Here is an 11,253-nt window from a genome sequence, read left to right on the forward strand (position 1 = left end):
TAAAATTATTTTTCTTTGAATAGGGGAAGCGGCAGTGCATGTGGCCTGCTGCAGGGGACTCCCTGGGAATATGTTTTGTAACACTCCCCAAAGCATGGCTGGTGACCCCATGGTGTGGCAGACGGGCTGGCAGAGTGGCCATTCATTGTGCTGCCATCGCTGGTCTCAATGTAAGATGACCCTGATGAGTAATGAATCTGGCATGCATCATATTCTTACTGAGTCATTATGTCAAAAGACTTAATATCTTCCCTTGATGAACATAATGTCTTGTTAAATGTGATTGACGGCATTGGCTACAGTTTACTCAAATTCAAATTTTATATGAGTTCTATGGGAAATCATTAAGTCATTCATTCATTCATCTACCTATTTACTAAGTCAGTTTGGCTAAATATCTTACTATAGATAACAAAGTATTGTATGCACTGGAGGATGTAGGAAATATATACCGTGATATTTTTTTCTCCCATGGTCAGGGTTGGTTCAATATCTGCAGAAGTTTGTAGGGAGGTTAATCTGGAGGTTGAGGATGCCTCGGAGGCTCCAATTTCTCTTCACATTGCTGCATCCTGTGGTCACCTCTCACTTTGTGGAGTACCTCGTCAGGACCAAAAGTGTTTTATTGATTAAGATCATTGTGATTTCCCTTGTATTTACCTAGTTCTTTTTTCTTTTCTTTTCTTTTTTTTCTTTTTTTTTACGTTGTTGCCTATTAGCCGGTAGGCATCTTCCCGTGGGCCTGGATGGTCGGCATTCCAGCCCATTCTGGCGCAGGCGAGTGTCTATAGTGGCTACCATCTTGCTCCCCTGTTCCATAAAACATCTTTTCTATCAGTTCTATCTACTCCAATCCCTGAATAATACTGCAGTGTTGTGTCACTCTCTCCTTTTCATTATGGCAGCCCCAACTTTTCCAATCTTTTCTCTTACAGCAAGCCATCCAGTTTGATGGATTCAAATTGGCCAAAAAGTTTAAATCTTCTTCAGCTTTGGTGTAATCTAACCCATACTTCCTAAAGCAATTGAAGAGTAGTTGCAATCTTGAAAATAATGAAAGTAACAACAGAAACAACAAAAACAACTATAAAACTAGTAGAATTAACAATAAACATCATTATAGTAATAATCGTTGAGGTTGAACTACCAATTAATACATCTTCAGAGTGGGCAGGACCAAAGTCGACAGTGAAGGCAACACAGCTCATTCAGGAGCAGTTGGAGGAGTGTCTGGAGTGTGCTGGGCAGTGCTGTACCCAGGGGCCTAACACCTCCTCACCACCACTAATGCAGCCGGCCTCACGCCTGCCCAGGTGGCCCATGCTTCCATATCTGTGTTAGTTTTTCTAGTCTAGCATGATGTCATGTGGCTTAGTCCAATATTATGTTCAGGAAGGGTCTATCTACCAGTGTATATAGTGTAATGATACAAAATCTTTCTTCCAGTGAAAAATCAGTATTTGAAAGAATCCAAGTGTTATTGTAAAAGTTGCTATTTATTCAAGTTGCCATTATTTTAAAGTCATTAAAGGTAAGATCTTACTGTACTTTGGGAATTAAAATCCCTGCATGTTTAACCCAACTGCCATTGGGCACATCTGTAATCCCCACTTACTTAACTGATACCACCCATGTATTTCTTTTTAGTTTTAACTGGAGGCAGGTCGCCCACCTGAAAGTACATTCTAGGCTATTTTTTGCCATCAGTGACTGCTTGTACAGGTGGGGAATCAAACACACCATATGACTGTTTGGGAACTTCATCCTCCTGTAGCATGGCAGCCACATACTCGTCAGTTGATTTTTTTTTTTTTTTTTTTTTTTACAGCAAAGGAAACAGCTCAAGAAGGCAAAAAAAAAGGAAACTATATAATGAAAAAAAGTCTGTTACCTGCTGCTCCTATAGAGGAGTTAAGATGAGTGGGGCCGAAAGATAGGTCAATTTCTGGAGGAGAGGTGTCTTGAATAGTCGACACCTATGTACATAAGTTAACCAGACCACTTTCATGTTTTAGTCTATATTTGCAGGGCTTTCATAGTCAACATTGCTGCCCTATACCTCTATTCTTTTATGTCAGATTTAAACAGTTTGCACTTTTAATTTTGTTTCCAGCAGCTCTCTGACTGTCGTGATGGATTGACAGGTGGACACGGCGATACGAGCACGAAAGGTGGTGCAGCAGTGGGAGTCCCCTCGCTGGCCTTGGCTTATCCAGCTCTTCACCCATTCACAATATTTTATGTAGGAATTGTAAGTGTCATACCTGTGTTTAAATTAATAAAAAATAGAATCATCTTCGAAAGTGTGGACGAAATACTAGAAAATATGGGGAAGAGTTACCATAGGAATGTTCTTTAGGCGAAAGTAAAAAAATGAAGGGTATAGTCTTTGCTGTTGTTTTATCCAATTTACTTTATAATCACAAAACTCTTAGTTCACAGGGAAAGACGTTGAAATAGTTTATACATTTGATTGAAATTTGAAGGAAGGCTCTGAAGTAGTAAATAAGAAAGTAATGGCGAGGGTCTTTGGATCAGAATTTAGATGTGTGCACCGCTTGCAGCTTCTGTCAGTGTTTGTGTTGTCGCACCACCAGTGGATGGTTGGTGTGCTTGGAAGGTGTTTTATAGTGGCCCTCACAGTCATGGCCCGGTCTGTGCAGCGCACGCCTAAAACACCCTATCAGGTTAGTTAGACTGTCATTATCATCATCATCATCCTTTTCTTCTCAGTTAGGGTTGAAAATTGAAGTAAATATATAGGAGACTTCTTTCTTAGATGCCAGCTTGCACTTACCTGAAAGGACGCCACAACATGATATTTCACATGAATCTTTAATAACTGAATCTTATAAATTTTGCAGGTGGCTAATCCAATATACCTGGGAGCTTATGGGGTGGCTGTTTTCCCACGCTGGCATGCTATGCAGCCGCATCAAAACACACCAGCATCAGCCCTTCTGCTCTCCCTGCTCATATGTGGACAGTTGTGTTGATCCACTGTTCATCTTCTACAAACTAGTCACAGGTCTGGATTCTGAAAACACACACACACACACACATAAAGAGCAGAACATTGATTTCAAATTAATACAAATAAACTGTGTGTATTTATCAAGTATACAGGATTTGAACTCAGCTCATTTTGTTTCCATATCTGCTTCTATTCAACTTTCCCTTAATTTCATTGATCTTCTTAGCTTTAATTACCTTTATGTCCAGACTATTCTTTAATATCAATGATTCTATTAGGAAGACAGACTCTTTTGTATCCTTTCTGCATCTTGCTTTCCTCAACTTATGTTCATGTCTCCTTGTCCATCCACTATCCCTTACCAGCAAGTTTTCCCTGTCTACATGCTCCAGGCCCTTTGCATGTTTTAATGTCATGTGATTAAAGTAAAAGTAAAGTTGCAGGCATACGCTATAGCTGCACGTGGCCTTGATGCCCATCTTCGTCACCTTGGCCCTTGAGCCTCAGATGGGATGAACCCATTACCTCAGGACACGGTTGGTGTGACATCTGGGTTACCGCAATTTACCTTTCCTAGGTTTCCCAGGTATACATTTATCGACCAGCCTGAAAGGGAGGATGAACAGCCCGGTATGCTGTATGCCAACTGCCCAGGCTGGGATTCAAACCCAGGCCTGCTGGATTCATAGCTATGCAGCATTAACCACTGCACCACTACATATGATTTAAGTCATCTCTATCTTCTTACAATGTAGGCAGCATTATTTTCCAGTTTCATTGTAGTGCAGTTCTCTTATTAAGTCTGGTTTAAATTTTTGTTATCTCTTTATACTTTCCAGCTTGTGTATGTTTTATTTTTGTTTTTCAGAGCAAGGTGACCACACCACATTTTGATCTTATCATAGATGTTATCAATGTTTTCAGCATATCAGCCATGTAGTTAAATGCCAAGTTGATATTTTTATCATGAGAAAAGTGTCATAAATCTATTCTAATTCGGATCTTCAGTCGGTCTCACCTTCCCAAATTTATCTGGGGTGATTGGGAGGCCATTTGCTCTGGTAGGTGACCCTGGCATTGTGCGGGGCAGAGGACCATAGGGAGGTGTTAAAGAGGAGTTGGTGAGGGGAATTGTGAAAGGATACTGCTCAGGTGCCAGCTGGCCTCCTCCCTAGCCCATCACTGCTGCCTCTGTGTTGCAGCCATCACCTGAGACCGACCACCACTGTTTATTCCTCAATCGTGCATTGCTGCCAACAACCATTGGTACTGTGGTGTTCATCATGACCAACATCATCCTCATGACTGGGTTCCTGGGTGCTGCCTACACAGCCACCGTGTACCAGGAGTACAGGGGACTGGGTGGATAGACTCACAGCCCATGTCCACAATTTGCTCAATGAAGACATGTGGACAGTCCTCATGGCTGTGTGCAATGAAGCTTCCCTAATTTGGGCATTTTATCTTCTCAAGTGAGTATTCATATTGCAAAACCTTATGCTGTGCTCACATGTAGCAGATAAGGTCAGAGTCAACATGGTTAAACATAGATTCTTAACTGAATGGCTAGTTTTGTGGAACACTGATGCAAGACGTGTGAAGCTGCAGTGAGAGAGCAACCCAAAGCGATGATCAGATATTCTCCAGAGGATGTGGTGCTATGAATATCTAGGTACAAACAGCTGCTTTTGATATCTGACCCTGGTAGCATACAGTGTTACTTTGGTGAACAAAAGTATCTTGACTATTGATATTTAATGTGACATCTTAGGTTTCATTGAGGTTAGAAAGGACAGAGGAGGCTTTTATACTACAGATGGTCCTTAATTTTACAGACTTAAAGGGGTAAGAGGTTGTCTGAAAAAGAAAGGATTTAGCAGGGAGCTTAAATAAATTTTCAGAGCAGCAAAAGAGATGTGGTACAAAAATGAAAAATGTCTTCACTTTAGATCCATTGCAAGTAGTCTGGTGTTCCTTTGTCTTTACTTCCTATCTAAAAGGTGGGGCCATGCCACCTTCAGGATTATAAAAGAAACTTTCGTTACTAATAGTTGCATGTCTTTACCTCCAGCACCCAGTTCCAGGTGGTGGGATCTCAGCAAACAACACTGTGTCGCCTCAAGCTAGGGAGCCCCTCACCAAACCAACCTTGATGGAGAAACGAAGAACTTTTGGAGCTTTCTTCTACGGGGCCGAGTCCCCCTCAGCAATCAGACTCATTACTTCAATCCGGTGTAGAATTTTGTCCTAGTTACTGAGGCATTTATTGTGTTTATTTACAGAGTAATATAGCATCTTTATTGCAGTTAGAATATTGGCAATGTCACCTTCATTGAACATAGTGATGGCCTTAATTCATAGTTTGTCACAGTTTCCCAGCAAGGATCATTCCAGATTGTGACATTTGGCACTTCTATTGCCTGCAGAACTAAGTGTTGTGTACAGCTGCCTTGAGTGAATTTGCTAGTATGAATGGTATGTCACATTTCTATTTGTAAGGATTCAAGTAGCACCAGTCCAGTTCATGAGACATGAATAGAAATATTCCTGATTTTAAAGCTCCAATGTGTTGTGAGTGCTATATTCAAGTGTACATCCTAATCAAGTCAGTTATCAAGTATCAAACCAGCATGGTAATCTCTATCAAACTGTCAATTTTATCAGCAACATTAAATCAATTAGTGCATAAGAGTACAGAAAATAATTTTTTATTGTGATGCAAAAGCTATACTTTTGAAAAATGCTAGCCGTTGAGGCCACATTTCTCTTTATAAATTTTAAACAACTAAGAAAGATTAGGGGCTAAGACCCCTCATAGATTATGTTTTACCCAAGACATAGTTCAAGATGGTCACATAACCTGCCTGTATAACAAATAGAGTCGCTAATGGTGATGAGCAAACTGAAGAGCAAGTGAAGATTATTAAGTAATCTCCATAACCAGGTGGCTAAGACTGTACACCTCAGTTTGGGTTACAAGAGAGTGCTACCTCTAGCCGAAAAGTCACCATGAACTGGGATTGACCTCCCACAGCTCGGTCACGAGGCAAGCACCCAACCCACTGTGCCACTTGGCCCCCTAAACTAAAGAACAAAGTGTTGTAGTGTTTTTTTTTTTTTTTTTTTTTTTTTTTTACCATGAATGTGACAATGTAAGGAGAATTTTAGGTAGGATAGCTTTACTTAGAGGACCATCAGGAAAAAAGAACCTCCAAAAAAAAGGGGTGGGAATAAACAAAACTAGACAGGCATATGACTAGGATTTACAATGTGGCAGTCACCAGTGGCTTTTGAGACCTTAGTAAAAAGTAACCCGTTCTGCACCAGTAATTGGTGTGTACCAAGCTTTGGCCTAATTCTGTGCTGTCTTCTCCAAAGTCAGCAGCTACAGCCAAATGACAGACATGCAAACAAGGTGAACCATGAATATGGGACACAGATCAGTCTGAGTTTGTACTACATTTAGCCCTTGTGTGAAAAGGAAAGGAATCCATACCCACCACAGACTTCAAGGCCAAAGTGACATAGTTTAGTAATGAAGTAAGCTACCAATAGGGGTATACCCTCCCCCCAAACTTACCATTTGTGGCTGACAGTCTGGTTGCACTCATATCTATTATTGCAGCACATGACTATGGCGTGCATTATCATGCTTTGGCAACTTGCTGCATATCCAATTTCATGGATAATATCCGAGGATGAAGGTGACAGCTGAGAGTTATATAAAAATAGTGTATAGGTGTTATGACAATTGAGTTAATAGGTGGAGAAGTTGATATTTTGAGGTGTTGAAGGACACAAGTTCCTCTTGTCCTATTCAGAAATGATAGCAAGGTCTGAGACTAAGTGTTCTGCAGCCTCCATCCCAGAATTGTGTCGTTCCTGTTGGGAGGGTCTTTTGTCAAAAGATGTTGAGTAATGCAGAGTAGAGTCATCAGTGTAAGAGTGGATTTGCAACTCAAAATCAACTATGATTGACAGCATTTGTCATTGTCGCCTGTATATTATTGATGCTGGCAACTGTTTCCTCTGTGTAGGCTATCATGTCACATCCATGAAATCAGACATGCGGTGTGACAACAGGTTGCTAGAGTACAATAATGCACACCTCAGATGTGTGCTCTGTGCCAATAGTCATTTTGAGGGACCAACATTTGCCTAATTTTGTTAACTGGTTTTCACTTCATTAAATCTTTGTCATAACTTACTCTGGTCTCCAGTCTTTTTTATTTGTTTTTGTTTTTTTCTTTATTTGATTGTTTTGTAAGCCCTCCATAAAGTGGGCTGCTGGTCAGAGATTGTTCTGATCTTAAGAGAGAAGGATATTCATTGGTATTTATCACTTGACTTGTAATCCATTAATACATAAGACATGGCATACTCATCCTAGACTGTTGTGGTCACATCCATCTTTCCCATAGTATTTTGTTTTATTTAACTTTACCATTTTCACCAACACTGGCCTCAACTTGCCTGTGCCAATATATTTTTTTAATCATCTCATCAGCTTAAGATTAGAGGATTCATATTTATAAATTGTCATGCAGTCTTTAAGTGCCTCTGTTTTTTGTTTGTTTGTTTCCTTTATATTTATTTTTCATTTATCTTAACCCCCATGGCGTCGGAACATTTCCCACCCGTGACCCCCCCCAGCGTCGGCACTTTTCAAAAAATTTTTTTCTCCCATTATGTCAGAAATGCTGAAAAAACATAGGTTTAAGTCATGAAAAGTGTCAAAAATGACATCTGAGTCACGGTGTGTGTCGTAAATTGTCGCGTCGTATATGTACGACGCCGACGCTGGGAAGGTGACTCAGCCTGTGTCGTACATGTACGACGCCGACGCTGTGAGGGTTAAGGCTGTAAAAAATCCCTCTGATGTTGACTCTGCCTGAGAGGAGGAGATGAGAGATAACACTCAAGTGGAGCCAAGTGAACAGTAACAGTCTCCTCCTTCTGAGTTGATTTGTTGTAGCATATTGCTCCTGTACTTTCTTCCTCTGATTTACTGGTGCAGTTTCCTTTTAAGTTATATCAGAATCACAGAACACCAAAGTTTCATATGTTGCCAAAAAAGTGTAATGAATCAGATGAATTAATATTCATTGACTGAAACAGGACAGCCAATAAGATACAATGTTTCTGGATGTGCTCTCACTTTGCTTCATATTACAAAAATAAAATAGTGTGATGGTTTACTTAGTGATAACAGCTCTCCTGTGCTGTGTGTATTGTGAGCAGGGTAAGAAGTCATTTGCAGTCTCCACAGACTACTCAGTGCCTGTGAGAGGAGGGCCTCAGGAGCAGTGAGAGAACTTGAAGAGACTTTCACCATGCAAGAACTCTCCAGTATTTTCTTCATTAACGAGATGAGAAGAGTGGTGGGATATCCCAAATTTGAGAAGATTTTTTTGTTTTCAAGTGCTTCATCATACTGACCCTCAACAAGAGCTGACTTTTATGTAAGTAATATGAAGTATTTACCTTTCTTATCATCCACAAGCAAGGTATAAACAGCATGCCCATTTTACATGACCATTATAGACTAAGAAGCTCACAGTCTACAGAAATCCAGGTATCTCAATATATTCAATCTTGTCAAGTCTCCCTGTTCTATAAAGGTCTGCAGTTTATACCTAGCTTCTACTTGTCAGTTTTTATGTATTTTGTGTTCTAACCTTCTCCTAGAATGTCACTTGTTTTGATATTTGTTTTCATGGTTGCAGCTACATTTACAGAGAGCATCTAGTGCCTCTTTTAGTAGTAAACATGTCAGCACACTAACTCATCCTTTGCAGTTTGAAGAGTTTCATATTTAAAGATATCTCACACTTCTACAGGGTTCTAAAGAGTGCCAAGCACATATGAACCAATTTGAGACTCACTGCATACTCATGAACTAAGTAACGGGGAGCATATGCCCGGGGCTGTGTCGCTTCACTCACTCGCCGCCTCCACTACCAACATTTCCCCTAAGTAAGCTCCCAGGCAGCTGCCCTATCCATCCCAAGTCCATCCTGGCCAGATTGATTGACTTGCCCCAGCCATGTGTTAAGTGGGTGTCCCCTTCGTCTCTGCTCAGGGTTGTCTCGTACAGAAACAACCCTAGGAGTGGGATTGACGTCCAGGAGGCGTGCCATGTGCCCATAGGCTGGAGTTGATACTCGTGGACTAAGCTGGTAAGAGGACTGGATTCAGTTTCATTGCATAGTCGCTGGTTCTACATGAAGTCAGTCCAGTGATACCCCATGATCCTGCGAAGGCACTTGGTACCAAAGGTATTTACATGCCTCTCCAAGTCACTAATCACTGTCATGTCTCAAGAGCCATACAGTAAGACAGGAAGCACAAGTGACTGAAAAATTCAAATCTTTGTCCACCTGCATAGATATCGACATCATATGCTCTTATTTAGCTTGAGTCCATAACAGTGTGGGCCAGGTCAATCTGTCAAGTGACTTCCTAGTAAGACCTACCATTGTGTGTGAAACTTTTGGTGACATCTATATCCTCACCACATGCATGGACAGAGTGAACTGTGTCATCCAGCAGCTTATGTTATGATCTAGGGGCCATTCTTACAGTCGTTTCCGAATGTTCGAAGACGGTCCCTAACACGCTCGGGTGGCTTCTACAGTAGTAGTAGTATAGTTAGTAGTATTAGTAGTAGCAGTACAAATGCGACTACTACTACTGTAGAAGCCACCGAACGCAGTTAGGGACCATCTTCCGAACATTCGGAGATGACTGTGAGAATGGCCCCAGGTGTATTAGTTCACATGGCAGAACCTTGATTATGGCCCAGGAGACCTTCAAACATACTTATGAGCACACCAGATGTTTTAAGTTTTCAAGATCAAACACAATGATTACATCTTGAAAACATGAAACGAATGTAGCAATAAGTTTGTGATCAGCTCCACACTCTGGAAAACCCTGTAGCAAGTACTTACTAAGCTATCCTTCCACATTGCTATACCATGTCCAGCAGTGCAGCTCTGGTCTCTGATACCAAGAACCTGCAAAGGTCAACCTTCCGAGTCTTGAAAAGGTGTTTGGGATGCTCTCTCTATAGACAAAACAGTATATACATAGAAGTATTAACATCACTGAGCTCAGAGCACACTTGCAGATCTGACTGAAGAGTGTTGGCCCTTGCAGAGGAGTGGATGCCATTACAAAATAGCACTGGCCGTTCAGTGCATTAGTTTTTTTCATGAATACAAAAAACTGTAAAAATAGGTTAAATATAAATACTCAAACTTGTGCATACAAAACACTCCTAACAAGAAAATGCTGTTTGATCACAAGCTGTGGAATTTGCTCCCACTTAGCTGCATCAAGTACTCTGTGCCAGTTGTTAAGCCATCCCAAGAAGTACACTATTTTAGGCAGGCAATAAAATCACAGTAAGACTGTGGCAAACACAAGACTAAGAAAGGAGCAGCAGCAGCTACAACAGCAACAGCACTAGTCTTAGGGCAGAATAATAGTACAATGTTCACTTAAATAGTGTCATGTTATTTGTGTAAATGCTTGTAAATACACTCGACCCTCAATTTCCCGGGTATCGGATTTCCCAGACAAAATCCAGGGTCCAGCAATTGTTGGACATATGTGGCCTTGAGCCAAGTCTGGGAACCAAAATAGAATCCAGGTAAAAAATCTGGGGTTTAACTAAGTCTATTGCTTGCTGGACATATGGCTGGCCAAGTCCAGGCATCAAAACAAGTTTGGCCATACAACAGATTCCTTTCCAGGTCATCATCCTCAATACCCACTGGGTGCCTGTGTGCACACCAGACATTTTGTATATCGTTGTCTCACGTTAAGAGGCTGCGATGTGACCTTACATTTGCATGTAGATATTTTTATTACCTGATTTTTATAGTAAGGGGGGGGGGCGGGGCAACGAACGTGGGGTTAAAAATGTGGCACACACTACTCTTGGATTATTCCTCACATGGCACCTTACAGCCGCACTTTAACCCCTTCAACACGAGGACGTGTATACTGCGTCTTTGCATGCCCTGTACCATATCCGAGGATGCACATACTGCATCCTGGCTCGCTTCAGCCAATATACTGGTAACTCTCAATATACGTGAGTTTGGTTTACGTGTTTTTTGAAATAACGTGGGGTCCAAAATCCAAATAAATGTTTAATTTACAAGTTTTTTTTCACTTATACGCGATATTTTATGGAGTGGCCACCAGATGTCTTACGCAACTGGACTCACACGGCGCCGTGGCCACACAGCTGAGCTCAGTTCTTCCCG

General features: G+C 41.1%; 1 pseudogene; it reads left to right on the forward strand.

Annotated features, from left to right (window-relative positions):
- The first annotated feature begins 532 nt into the window (after positions 1-532).
- Positions 533-6,710, forward strand: LOC126993541 (uncharacterized; annotated as a pseudogene).
- Positions 6,711-11,253: the final 4,543 nt, after the last annotated feature.

This window comes from Eriocheir sinensis, unplaced genomic scaffold, assembly GCF_024679095.1.
Source record: "Eriocheir sinensis breed Jianghai 21 unplaced genomic scaffold, ASM2467909v1 Scaffold629, whole genome shotgun sequence".
NCBI classification, from domain to species: domain Eukaryota; kingdom Metazoa; phylum Arthropoda; class Malacostraca; order Decapoda; family Varunidae; genus Eriocheir; species Eriocheir sinensis.